The following is a 13,246-nucleotide window of genomic DNA, read 5'->3' as shown; positions in this document are numbered from 1 at the left end:
TATTTCTATGGATTTAAAGAAAAATAAAGTAATTTGCAATTTTATCGTAATATTTCGTAATTTAAAATAAAAGATTTAACTTTTCTCTATCGAGCCATTAAAATTTTAATAGTACATGATTATCTGATACTAATAATAGGATCATCGAAGGTAATTCTTTTTCTAATTTACTTGATGGGTTCCAACCACCTTCGGACTTATGTGTATAAAATGAACAAACAAAAATTAAGGCGAAGAATTTTTAATTTAAATACACAAACTTTTAATTAAATATTTAATTCTTTTGAATAGACCCAAGTCTACAATATGATTTTAAAAAAAGTTTTATTATCCTAAAAAAGAAAAAACAAGCGAAACGAAACTAAAATGTCTATACTTTTAGTGCCTTTATTTTCCTTTAAAAATTTCAAGCACAATGCCTCAAAAATATGTACATAGAGGTTTCCATTTTCTCTAACTACTTTAATATTAATTATTATCAGCATTATTAAAGAAGGTATTTCTTGAATTATCACTAATAATCATCCGAGTTTAGAATATATTAAAGATAATAAAATCTATTGCGACTTTTGATTTCCAGGATCTTTTCCCCTTTATGAACCAAAAGATGTCTTTTTAAATTATTACTATGATTTTAAAAATATCTTTCATTGTGATTTTGATCATTGGAAAATTCTAATTAATTTTTGTCTTTTTAATAACTACCTTTACAATGAATAGAATTTTTATTCAAATTGATGGACTACCACAAGGATCTAATTTTTCATCTCTCTAAGCTAACTTATTTTGGCATTATTATGAAGAAAAAAATCGTTTTGCGTTCGACTAACCACCTAACCAGGAGGAATTAATCCTGTTTTGTAATCAAGATGATAATATTAATTATAATTTTTTAGATTTGGGTATTTATAAAAGAAGAAAATATCTGCTTTGTTAATTTAAACGATCAAAGAAGTGATTTTAATTTTAATATAAATAAACTAATTACTTTAAAATTCTAATGTTTCTAAAATGCTTTTAATGTTTAGAATTCTAATCTACTTAAATACCATTTTTAATTAAATGAATAGAATTAAATAGAACATAAAGTAATGTTTATTTATCCAAAAAAGAAATAGGCAAACTCTTTAAAAATTTGATAAAAAACAATGGATACTCAACTGAAGTAATAAAATTCTATGTGAAATCATTGATTTAATTGTATGTTATTATAAATAAGTTTATTAAAAACTTCTTGGATAATTTATATAATTTCTACCATGTGCAAATGCATTTCGGGCAATTCCGTGGCTAAAAATATGCGCAAAATGGCGATTCATGTTTCTTTCTCTCTTTTTTTCCCCTCTTAAATAAATGCAATTTTTCTAAAATCATTAAAATTGTATAATTGAATATCAACTTTATTAAATATGAACTTATCCAGTATAATATCACTTTGAGCATATCCATTTTCGAGCAAATCCTCGGTAACCAACAAATCAAACGCGCTTCAGTACTGTATTACACACACACACACATACATATATATATATATATATGCTGGTGTGTATAGATATAATAGATATGTGTTAAACAATAGAGAATAATAAAAATATTTTAAGAAGGGCGCCGATAGGGAGGATTGCCATAGGCGCCATTTTCTCTAGATACGCCTCTGTTAGTGGTAGACGGATCATGGGTTAGAGTCCCCTTGCCGTCAGACTAACTGTAGGAGGTTCTCTTGGTCTTTCTCTCCATGTAACGCAAATGCGGATTAGCTCCATCAAAAAAAGTCCTCCACGAAGGAAAATTTCTCCCAATACTCAATCTAGGAAATCCCTTGTCTTCTGGACTGGGTTCAAAATTACAAGGCAACGGAGTTGAACATTAGTAGTCGTAAATCCATAAAATTGGATCGGCTGTTCAACGTCGGTTATAAACAACGGTACATAACCTTTTTTGATCCTTGCACTAGGAAATGTTAACTAACCTATACGAAGATTAATACATTTTCCCAAGAATGCAACAGTCTTTTAGCGATCTTGCGAATTATCTGTTTGTGGCCGTTATTTTATACTTGAACTAATAGCGTTTTCAGTTTTTATTGAAATGAAACGAAGAGTTACCTATCTTTCATTAAGATTTTCTTGCATAAAGTGAAAAATAGCTTTAAAATTTGCACGCTGAAACTTACTAGCATTTAGCAGAATTAATTATTAAGACCAAAAATTTTACTAAAACATGTCATTACGAGCTTGTGGAGCGGCATATAAAAATTGTGCGCTTAGTAACGAAAGCATAAAATTAATGTTACAGTTGGTAAATTTTTTCATTATGTACAAAATGTTTAAGTTTATTATATTGTTCATAAAATTGTGATCTTAATAGTGCTTTGAAATCTGTTTCCATTGAAAATAATTGCAATTACTAAAATATATAATCATTTATTATTGTTATTATTTACATGTAGTCGACAATAGCATTATTTAAACCTCTTTTAAAAATCCAAATTTATTCTTTTTCGGTATTAAATAATTTTGTTAATTTTTATTTTCTGTTATTTATGAAGAGGTAAGATTTTTTCTTCTGTAATTTTATTAAAATTGTATTTCCAAAATTCTGCTTTCATCTAGTTTTCAACATTTATTTTAACTGCATTTTATGATATAGAATATTTTATGAAAAAGTTTATTCACATTGCTTAGCAATTGGCTTTCTTTTATAATTTTAGTATTTATACCGTTTATTATTATTATTACCGTTTAGTATTATTACCGTTTTATAAAATTGTAGTTTCATAATCCCCAGTGGGTATTGACTATTGTTTTAGTGCTTTGAAAATAAAAATGATTTAGTAAAAAAGTTAGGTGGTGTTTTTTAGATTTTTTACTATACATAACAAAGTTAATACCTGTTTTTTGAAATGTAACTGAAAAATTTCTAGCATTATGTTCTTTAATATAAGAATACTATTTTTAATAGGCTTTTTGGAAGCTTTTTCTTGAGTGATTATAAATATTTAGTTCACTGTGGAATTGTTCAATTTAAAGTTATTTTTCAAGAGTTGTAGTTTTTTTTATTCAATTTAATGAATTTGTTTTAATTTATAGCTCATAATGTAAACTTTACTGTCTAGGATCGGGCACGTACTTTTTGATACATTTTTAACTTTGTAAGTTAGGAATTCTGCAACAATTTTTTTAAAAAGAAATCTTGATTTTTATTTTCATTTTTATTCAACATATTTTATTTGTGTTTTTTTTTTTCCAAGATCCTATCCTTAAATTTTTTGGTCCCTGATGATCTACAATTTTGGTTTAAATTTATTGGTAACATTTTTTTCTCAGATAAAGTAGACTACAAATATGAAAGCTACATCACTTTCTTTTAAATGTTGTAAAAACCAAATTACCCCGAATTCCCAATAGCTTGTCAGTAGAATTTTCGAAAATTATGAAGAAAATTTTAAAATTATAATTTATTACTGATCATAATGTTTTAGTTTATTTTAATGCTCTCCTAATATTATATGGAAGCAGTGACTCTTTAATTACTAGTTGTACCATTAATAATTATTGGCAAATTTATAATGGTGAGGCATTTTTTAAAATAAAATTTGTAATATGGAACACCGAAAAGTTTGGCATTAAATAATAAAAAGAAAAGACATTGTATGTTTTTTTAGATTCCTTTTTTATATTTTGTTTTCATTTTGCAATATTTAATTTTTCTTAGCCCAACTATCCAAATAGTCAAGCTTTAACTATATTGAAACTAAGTCTAGATATTGCATGTGCACAAGTTTAATAATTATACACGAAGCATTTCAGTATATATAATTTTTTATTTATGTTAAAGTCACACTTATTTAATTTTATTTATAGGCAATGAGAAGATTTGTAACAATCGTAAGGGGTTCCGAAGTAATTTTATACAAAGAAAAATAAACTTGTGTATCCCTTCTGAGTAAGGCTGGATAGAAAATATCAAGAAATGTTAATTTTTGATTTCTGATGAAAAAATAGATAGAATGTAAGAAAGTTTGTTAGTAAAGCTTGTATGAACAAACTTTTTTATTCTGCCTTACCGAACAGTAACTTCAATTTTCCGTAGTGTTTTTTTTTCTTTTTTTTAAAACTCAACAAATCCGATTTTTTTTTATTTAACAACAATCATAGGCATTCCAGAATTTTTATATTCTTTCTTTTTTTTTCTTTTATCAATTTTTTTAAAGTCAAAAATGCTCAATTTTTCTTTAAATAATTATGCAAAAACGTGTAAACTTTATAAAAAATTTATTAAGTCTAAGACGCAATTAAACTGGACGCAGTACACATTTTTCTGTGTTAAATTAAAATAACTAACGTTTGTTAATAGTAAATATTAAAAATAAAAAAATGTTTCTATTGAGTATAGATCTTGTATTTATCCTTTTCGAAACCTTTATTTTCCTGTACTGTTGCTTTTATTGCTTAAGTCTTTATTTGAGACCACCAGTATTAACACTTTTTTTGTTTAACTAGAATTCTAGAAAAAAGAGTTAAGGTGCAATGATTGAAGAACATCCTATATCCTGGCTTACAACTTGCATCTTAAACGGTTGCCCTAAATTTTTTTATAGTTCATATTCTTATCCTGTTGGTATGCGTCCTGTTACAAAGGATGACTTTATTAAAGTTTTACAAGAAAAATTGAGTTAATTATTATTGTGTTGTATTTTTTTTAATTGAAATATCTATAAGGATTATTACAATTCATATAATCTGTTGGAAATAACTAATGTAATGTAACATTTGTAAATTATTAATAAATAATTTGTTCTTTGCTTATTCTTGTGGTTTCTTTCAAGTTACATACCTCAAACAAGCATTTTACTAAAAAAAAAATTTCTAAATTTTTAATTCTACACTATTTGTTTTATTTACAAAATTTTCTGATACATTTCCTTGCCTGGTAATCAAAATTTAGATCATGTATTTAGAGATAAATTGAAGTTCTTGATAATGTTTTGATATAAAACTTGAAATAGAAATGTGTGAACCTTAGGAAATAACTTTAATCATGAGTAATGAAATAATCGTTTTTCCAATTAGATTTTGAAAGGGCAAAATTTATAGGCAATACTGTTAAACAGTTTTCATTCAGTCTTTTGAAAAAAGTTTCGATATAAGGGTGAAATTTCCTAACTCTAACTACTGTTTAAATTTTAATAAACATGTATGTAGAGTTCAGAATGAATTCTTTATTCAATAACAGTTATGTTATTATAAATAATAGAATTTTAAACTTCCAAAAATTGATAATTTTTTTCTATAAACTATAATACACACATTATTTATCCTTCAAATAGTGTTCTTAATGGGAAAATTACTTTTTTAAATTAATCTAAACCGATATTTTCTATTTTATTAATTAATTAATGAATCTCTTGAAAGTTTTCCCATGAGTAAAATCTGTTCATAAAACGAATAAATATCTTACAGTTTAAATAATCCTTAGAAATAAGCTGTAAGATATTACTTGATTAAAAACTTCATTCTTTTAAAACTATACAAATAGGAAAAAACAGTAGAAATATTTCAAGGACTCAATAATAAGCGCCCATTTTCAAGACCTACTAGACGTTAATGAGAAGAAACAAAAGTGATTTGTAGTATAAGATTTGTATTTTAAATCATTTCTTCGTAATACGCCTGGCAAATTCTAAAAAATGCAAGCTTTAAATATGTCCATCGTTATTTCCGATGTATATATTTTTGAAGCGAATTTTTTAATCAAGTAATGTCCTCTCGGTTGTTTCGAATAATACTTATAGTATAATAATGTATACTATAGTATATATATAATAATATATACTATAGTATATATATAAGATATACTTATATAATAATGCTTATTAAAAATTATGTAATAAAAAAATTTAATTTTTTATTTAATTAAAATCAGATAATTTTTAAAAGTCGAAAATTAAAATTTCATCGGAATCGGTCTAAAAGTTCTTGAGAAATAAAAATTTAAATTGCATGTTTTTAAAATTTATTACTTGAAAAATTCTTCATATTATAATAATGTTTTTTAAAGTCAAAAATCAAAATTCATCGAAAACTGAAATGTAAATTTATTAAAAACAAAATACTCTTTTATGTCTGATTACGTAACTTGAGATATTACCTGCCAAAATTAATTAGCATATTTAAGGCTATTTTATTTAATTAATATCTAAGTTAAGGCCCCTCAATATATTAAGATACCATCTATGTATATATATGATTGCTACAGAAATTGAGGTGTTCCGTTTTTTGTTTCGCCCTCAGTACAATAGTTATTTATTTAATTATTAACATTGTTCAATAATTAATTTTAAAAGCATTTTCTAATTTAAATTAAAACTATTAAGACTCTTCCCCCTTTGAAAGCAAAAAAGTCTGTATGCGCCTTTAAGATGCCTATTTGTATACTGTGTAGTTTTCGTGAATCATTACTTAAACTCTTATCTTCAGAAAATCTTTATATCTATAAAATCTCATTTATAGCTTGATATTTATAGGCTTATATAATCAGTCCATATACATGTCCATACACAATTTGTTTCTCACGAAGACATAATATATTTATTCTCATTTTTTTTTTTTTTNTTTTTTTTTTTTTTTTTTTTTTTAATCTTATAAAGAACACAATATGTTCCGAATTTTCGCTTTCCAACTTCTTGACAATTAAACGATTCATCATTATCTATTTTTAGATTTTATTGTAAAAAAATGGTTTAGTTGTTATTGTTTAAAACCAGTTACAAAATTCTGTAATTTTCAGTGATTCAACGATTTTTAAATTTAACATTAAATAAAACCCCTCTGAAAAAAATACTTAAGTCTGAATACATATTTTTTTTCTTATCTCTGACCATAGTTTTTGAAGTTTTTCATGGTAAAAAAAAAAAGTCGGTGAAAGTCCTTTGATTTCTCTCTCTGGACTGCCAACGTCTCCACCACCCCACCCACGATAAGGGCAGGGGTCAATTTGCAGGTGCAAATGTGGGGGTTATTACTTTAAGTGTATGCTTTGACGTGTTTGCAGACCTTAGAGGAGACGAGGAGAGAACCAGTCCCCCATCCCTCGTTGCAAAGAACATCGTCACGTGATTCCTGGACGATTTTCCCTCCAGTAAACCCTCTCCCCTTTCTTTTTCTATGGAGGTGGATTGATGAGATTCTACAATAAAATTTTAAAAAAATGGTGGTATATTGCTGTGCATTTGGATCTAATGAAAAATTCATTAAAGGAGGACCTTTTACGTTTCACAAGTAAGATTTTTATCCTTTTATATTCACTTATAAACATTTATTTGCAATTTATATGTTAGCACGTCAAGTTATGGAATTAATTTAATTGGTTTTTAACTAGCGAAATAGCAATTATTTTTTTTGTATTTTTATTTAAATTAATAGAATATAACGTAGTTAACATTGATAGGCAATTCCATTACAATTAAATTTCATATTGATATAAATATTCTGATATTTTTACTCCTTTTCTGATGAAGCACGTGCATAGGATTTGGCGCATTTTTTTCACGCCAATGTTTGCAAACAGATCGCTTTAATTTTCGCTCTGTAACTTTTATTGATGCGTTTAAATAATTTTTCGTAATAATTTCAAGCGAATTTAATTATATATTTTAGAATATTTAATTATATATCTAGTACATTTCATGCTAAAATTAATTTTTTGGATCAAAAGTAAACTTATCTTTTAAAAATTCCGTTATTAAATATAATTTATAAATCGAAGAATATATTTTTTATTATACAGGAAAAAATTGTTTGGGTGTTCATATTTACTTAGGAAATTTTATATTTATTACTTTACATTTATTATTCAGGAAAATATTAACTAGGTTATTATAGGTTCGATTATTAATAATAGGCCCTATTATTAAATAATTGTTATAGGATTATAAAAGGTGTGGCTATTTATTATTATTATTGTATGAATTTTATTTTGATTTCTAGAAATAAAAAGGGAATAATTCGTTTTTTGAATATCAATTAATTTTTTTAATATAAAATTACAAGTAGCTGTTGAGATCTATCAATGTTTCAAACAACTGGTAGACAGTATGTTCTTATATGGAATTTCGTAATACTTTTTTTTGAATAAAATAAAGGGACAAATAACAAGACAAAAATTTTCTATTTTAAAGTAAATACTTTCATCATGTTATGTTAACTCACTAAAATTTTAATTGTATGCATTGGTTGAAATAAATTATTATCGCATGGCAGTTAAACTAGAATCCAAATTGTGCAGCATGTAGAAATATTAATATTTATTTAAAAATAAAACAAAATATTTTGTTTTTATCAGAAAAATTATGAATAACCCTAAAACTATAAAAAAGTTAGGGAAAAGATGAATTGTATATATACATTATATTTGAATAAAAAAATTGAAAATTGCCGTTTTAGTTGTCCTGTTAATTTTTTTTATTATTGTACTTTATTTAAATATTAAAAAAATTATCCATTGATTAAATTTAGTTATAAAAGGCTTTCATTGTAAGGTATGTATAAATGTTAGGGAAACATGTTTTAAAAATTTAACTAAGTATTTTTATAATGAAAATTAAAAAAAAAAGATGAGTAAAGTATTAACTATTCTTAAAGCAAAGCATTCTCCCAATAGCCCGTTGAGTGCCTGAAAATCATGAAGGTTAAGCTTGCACAATTTAATGATCAACAGTCATAATAGTGACAATGGGGTTAGCTTTGCGTACCGTCCGCCTTTACTTCATGGACAAGCTGACCCATCGATCTGAACCTGAATTAATAATTCTTCTTTATACTAATAGGAGACACAGATTTTCTCTTAAATTAATTTTTTAGTAACAATTTACATAATTATTTAACTCAAATATAAAATTGACATATTCTGCATTTTAAAAAACAGATACTGAATGTGCAGTGTATTATGAAATTTTATGAAATTTTTTCAAATCATTTCAGCTAATAGTTTTAACTTCAATTCAATTTTAAAAAAATTGTAACTTATTTTTCAGCATGTTGCTTTATTATTTTATTTGTCCAATAATAATTTTGAAACCACCCAGTATTAATAACTAACTGTTTATACGTAGATTTCCTAAAGATGAGATTAGACGAAAAGTATGGGAAGTAAATGTCCACAGAGTATGCAAATTCACAGCATCCAATAATAGTGTGTTATGCTCTAAGCATTTTACTGCGGATTCTTTTGATAGACAATGATTTGGAGGCACTTGGTTAAAAAGACATGCTGTACCCACCATTTTCAATTTCCCTGAACATATGCAAAAAAAGAAATCAACTTGCAAACGGAGGAAACTGGAAGACGATGTCCAATCTATTAATACAGCTGGTAAATAAATATTAAAATGAACTTCTTTAAGAAGCTAAAATTTAACCTGCAATTTGCGAAGATAAATACACGTTGTATATGTCCTAATTGTATATTTCTATTATAGGACCTTCTCAGAGAAAATGTACCTTGGAGATTTCTCCGATGCAGATATGACTTCTCCCATAATAGCAAAGAAAGTTTTACAAATAGCCAAGAAACAAATTAAACAGAAAAATGAGACATCAGTCGAAGGAATAAAAACTTAGAAAAAAGAATAGCTTCTCTTGAAGAAATTTTAGAAAGTGTAAAAAAAGAAGCGCTTATTACAGGTTCAGCTAGTCGTGTTTTGAAAGTAAATATTTCAAATGAGATTTACAATTTATTCACTGCATATTTTTTTTTTCACTTTTCAAAAATTAGTTGAAACTATCTATCTATTAAAACAATTTATAAAATTAGATAAATTTAATTATTTTATTTTTATGTGCATCAAAGTATTTTTTCTTTTAAATTAACAGTCTTATTGAAAATTCTACTAATCTTGAAAGCAAATATTGCTGATGTTCTGTATATTTCTATTTAAACCAAAGTTTNAATGATTTCTCAGTTCTGTACTGAACATGAATTTAATTTAGTTCGCAAGTCTGTATCACGGCTTGAATATCAATACATAGAAATAGTTTCAATCATTATCCCATAAAATCTTGAGAAAAATAATTATTTTTTCTAATTATGTTTTTACGGTGCAGTTACTATATTATGTTAAATTCTTATATGTGTTGCATTTTCAAACCTCATTCATACAGACGATAAATTTTATGGTTTAAAATTATTAATCATAATAGTAATAACATTATGATCGATTTCATTAAATTTAATTGACGTAATAATTGTACTCAATGAAAAATTAGATTTGAACTACAATTAAAAAAATTCTTAAAGACTTCAAATATTTCTTTAATGCGATTGTTAATAACGACTTCCAACGTTTAGAAAAAAATGTTCTGATAATTGAAATTTTATTTAATTTTATAGTTTATTTAAAATTGCAGAAACACTACATAAATCTATTTCAATTCGCTAGACAAGATAAGCTATTCATGAAATGGCGGTAAGTCAAGGTACAGCTCTTTCGCTTCTTTCATTCTTAGAAAATTTTCCCTCTTCACTATTTACAAGCATGCCAAAATATTATATTAACCTCTTTTCATGGCTCTAACGGGAAAGCTAAAATATTCACGGCTTATTATCAAACGCGCCAGAACATACCCTTAAAAAGGATAACCCTATAGTCTGTGGGGGAAACATTTTCAGCGTGTTAGGTGGGTCATCTTGACCATCATTTAGTAGCAGGTGTTCCTTTGTAACACTCCTTACAATGCCTTTTGTTCATTTTGGGGGGAATAAGTTTGTGACGAACCGTACCTGTCATCTTTTGAGTCTATCTAACCATTTATGTTATTAATTTTAATCTATCTGTGTTATTTTATGAGTTATTAAACTTCAAAATGGGTCTGGGACTTCATAAACACCCTGTATATTTCAAATAAATTTTGTTATTTTAGAAAACACATAGCATCTCCTCCATATAAACATCTCACAAAGAGACCTTGACTATACACATTTCAAAATAATTTTTTTATTGATAATAATTTTTTAATTAATAAGATGGTTGTGCATTGCATGTTAATGTTACATCTTCAAAGTCAGGGTTTATTATCATGCTGGATCATTATTCAAATTGTTAAGTTTTGATGACTAGACAGAAGTTGAAAACTGCATATGCATGCAATACTTAAAGCTATTAACAGTATGGCTGTTGCGTTATTAGAGCAAACTGAAAGTATAATTTGCAATCAGTAGTAACATTTGGTATTACTAATCTCAGAAACAAATATTTTTTCACACCAGAGCCTGATTACCGAATAGCTCAAGCTTCCACTCCAAATTTAAAAAAAAATTTATGGCGGCCCTAAAATGACTAAAAGTTATTATGAATGACAGTTTTTTTTTTTTTAATTCTTCAAAAGAACGTTTGTTAAATCGTGAATAAATATATTAATAAATCAATAAAAGTTTATAAATATATAAATTCCATGAACTGCATATTGTAAGATGAGGTTAAATCTGATGTCTCAACAATATAGTAAAACAGAAAAGAGATGAAAGTAATTGATACAATAGAATTTAGAATATCAAGTGTTATACAGTTTAGAACTTACTTTTAAGAAATTTTTGATTCCACTCTTTAAAATTCAAATATTTAACTTATTTACATGTTAATTATACCAGACATTAGTAACAAATAAATTAATTTTTCCATAATTTTTTACCATTTATTGTATCGAATAAGTCATGATAAGGGGGAGGGAGAATTTTAATGCTTCTGAGTTGGAAGTAATATTTGTAGTATTAGTTAGTTTAATTTTAATGTGTATAGAATTTAAGAAAACTTCCTAAAAGCAAAAGAGAGGAATTGAGTCTGAACTTCTTCTAACTTCAGAGGTTAATCAGGCCCTGTTCCACACATCTTGTTGAATATAATGAATGTGAATGCTTTAACATCAACATTGAATTTATTTTTCCTTCAATTTGTCAATTAGGCAAGTTTAATTATAATTGGAGTTAAAGAGTACATTTATATAAAAAGAAATATAAACAGTAGAGTACAAACATAGTTATTAATATAGTATGTATATATTCTCATATAAATAAGAAAAGTTTAAAATTTCCCCTACTAAAAAGAAATGTTTTTCTTTGGGGAAGGGCTAGGAAGATAAACAATCCTCATAGGCTGCGAACAATATTATTTATCTTAGTAAAAGAAAGATTAGTCTCATTTGTAAGCATGCTTGCAGCTGCTCTATTATAAGTGCATAAAATATTTTTTCTTCGTAATAATTGAATGTTAATTTTTACTTTGTTAATTTTGATAATGTAAAAACTCAATTTGCATCAGAAATTTTAAAAATGGACTAAGTCAACATGTTTCAGGAGCTATTTAATTTTGATGTGTAAAAATTTTCTGCCTTTTCCCCATTCATATAGGTTAAGTCTAGAAAATGGGTGCCTATTTTTGAGTACTCGAAACATGTCTACTTTTTTCCACCTTTACAATATTTAAAACAAATTGAGTATTTACATAATCTCGATTTTAAATTCACGATTATTAAAACTTTTTCATAGTTTTTTAACTTAAGCTAATATATTTCAAATGTGTTTTTGTCTATAATACATACACAAGTGCATGATACCATGTCTATGAAAATTACCATTTGAGCTTAAACACTGCAAATAAATTAGAATCCTAACTACATGAATTAGAAATAAGCTTTGAATTTTTCTGGTTAAGCAATGTATTGTTTCATTATATTGTATATTTTAAACATCTCATGGATTGAAAAGTTATAAAACGTAACACTCCTTTTCCTGAGTCACACATAAATAAATTCTCAATTCTGAAAATACTTTTTAGCTCTTTTTAAATAATTCTGTAATTGCTTTGAAAATTCAATGCACTAGTAGCAATAAATTTATTTATTAATTTTTCAAAGGTGTTAAAGGACAGGGTACGAAATCTTAGATTTGAAAGTACCAAGCCAGACGAAAATTTTTGCATTGCTTGCCATTGTTTTCAGTAAAAAATATGAACAAATTTTGACGTATGTAGTATAAAATCTTTTGGTGCTCGGAACTTTAAATTTCAATTAGTATAAATAAAGTTTCAATAGTTCCATTATCACTCACATATCATTAAGTCATAATAATATAATAAGAATAATATCAGAAATGTTCCCATACATTTAACAAGTTATGTTTGTATACTTCTTGTCCTTTCTACACTAAAATGCCATTTTTTAATATTCCAGGCCTTGATATATATATATATATA

General features: G+C 25.9%; 1 protein-coding gene and 1 long non-coding RNA gene across 2 annotated transcripts in view; one reads left to right on the top strand and one right to left on the bottom strand.

Moving 5' to 3' along the window:
* LOC122271576 (serine--tRNA ligase, mitochondrial-like) overlaps window positions 1-13,246 on the bottom strand; it is a 584,968-nt gene that overhangs the window by 204,474 nt on the left and 367,248 nt on the right. The window lies entirely within an intron of this gene.
* Window positions 7,074-9,594, top strand: LOC139426327 (uncharacterized). The gene is made up of 3 exons (XR_011637569.1): window positions 7,074-7,280; window positions 9,113-9,372; window positions 9,479-9,594. It is a non-coding gene; the product is annotated as an uncharacterized lncRNA (long non-coding RNA).

This window comes from Parasteatoda tepidariorum, chromosome 8 (genome assembly GCF_043381705.1).
Source record: "Parasteatoda tepidariorum isolate YZ-2023 chromosome 8, CAS_Ptep_4.0, whole genome shotgun sequence".
In the NCBI taxonomy this organism is placed as follows: Eukaryota; Metazoa; Arthropoda; class Arachnida; order Araneae; family Theridiidae; genus Parasteatoda; species Parasteatoda tepidariorum.
Note: the sequence above shows the minus strand (reverse complement) of the source record. Positions and strands in the feature narration are given on the sequence as shown.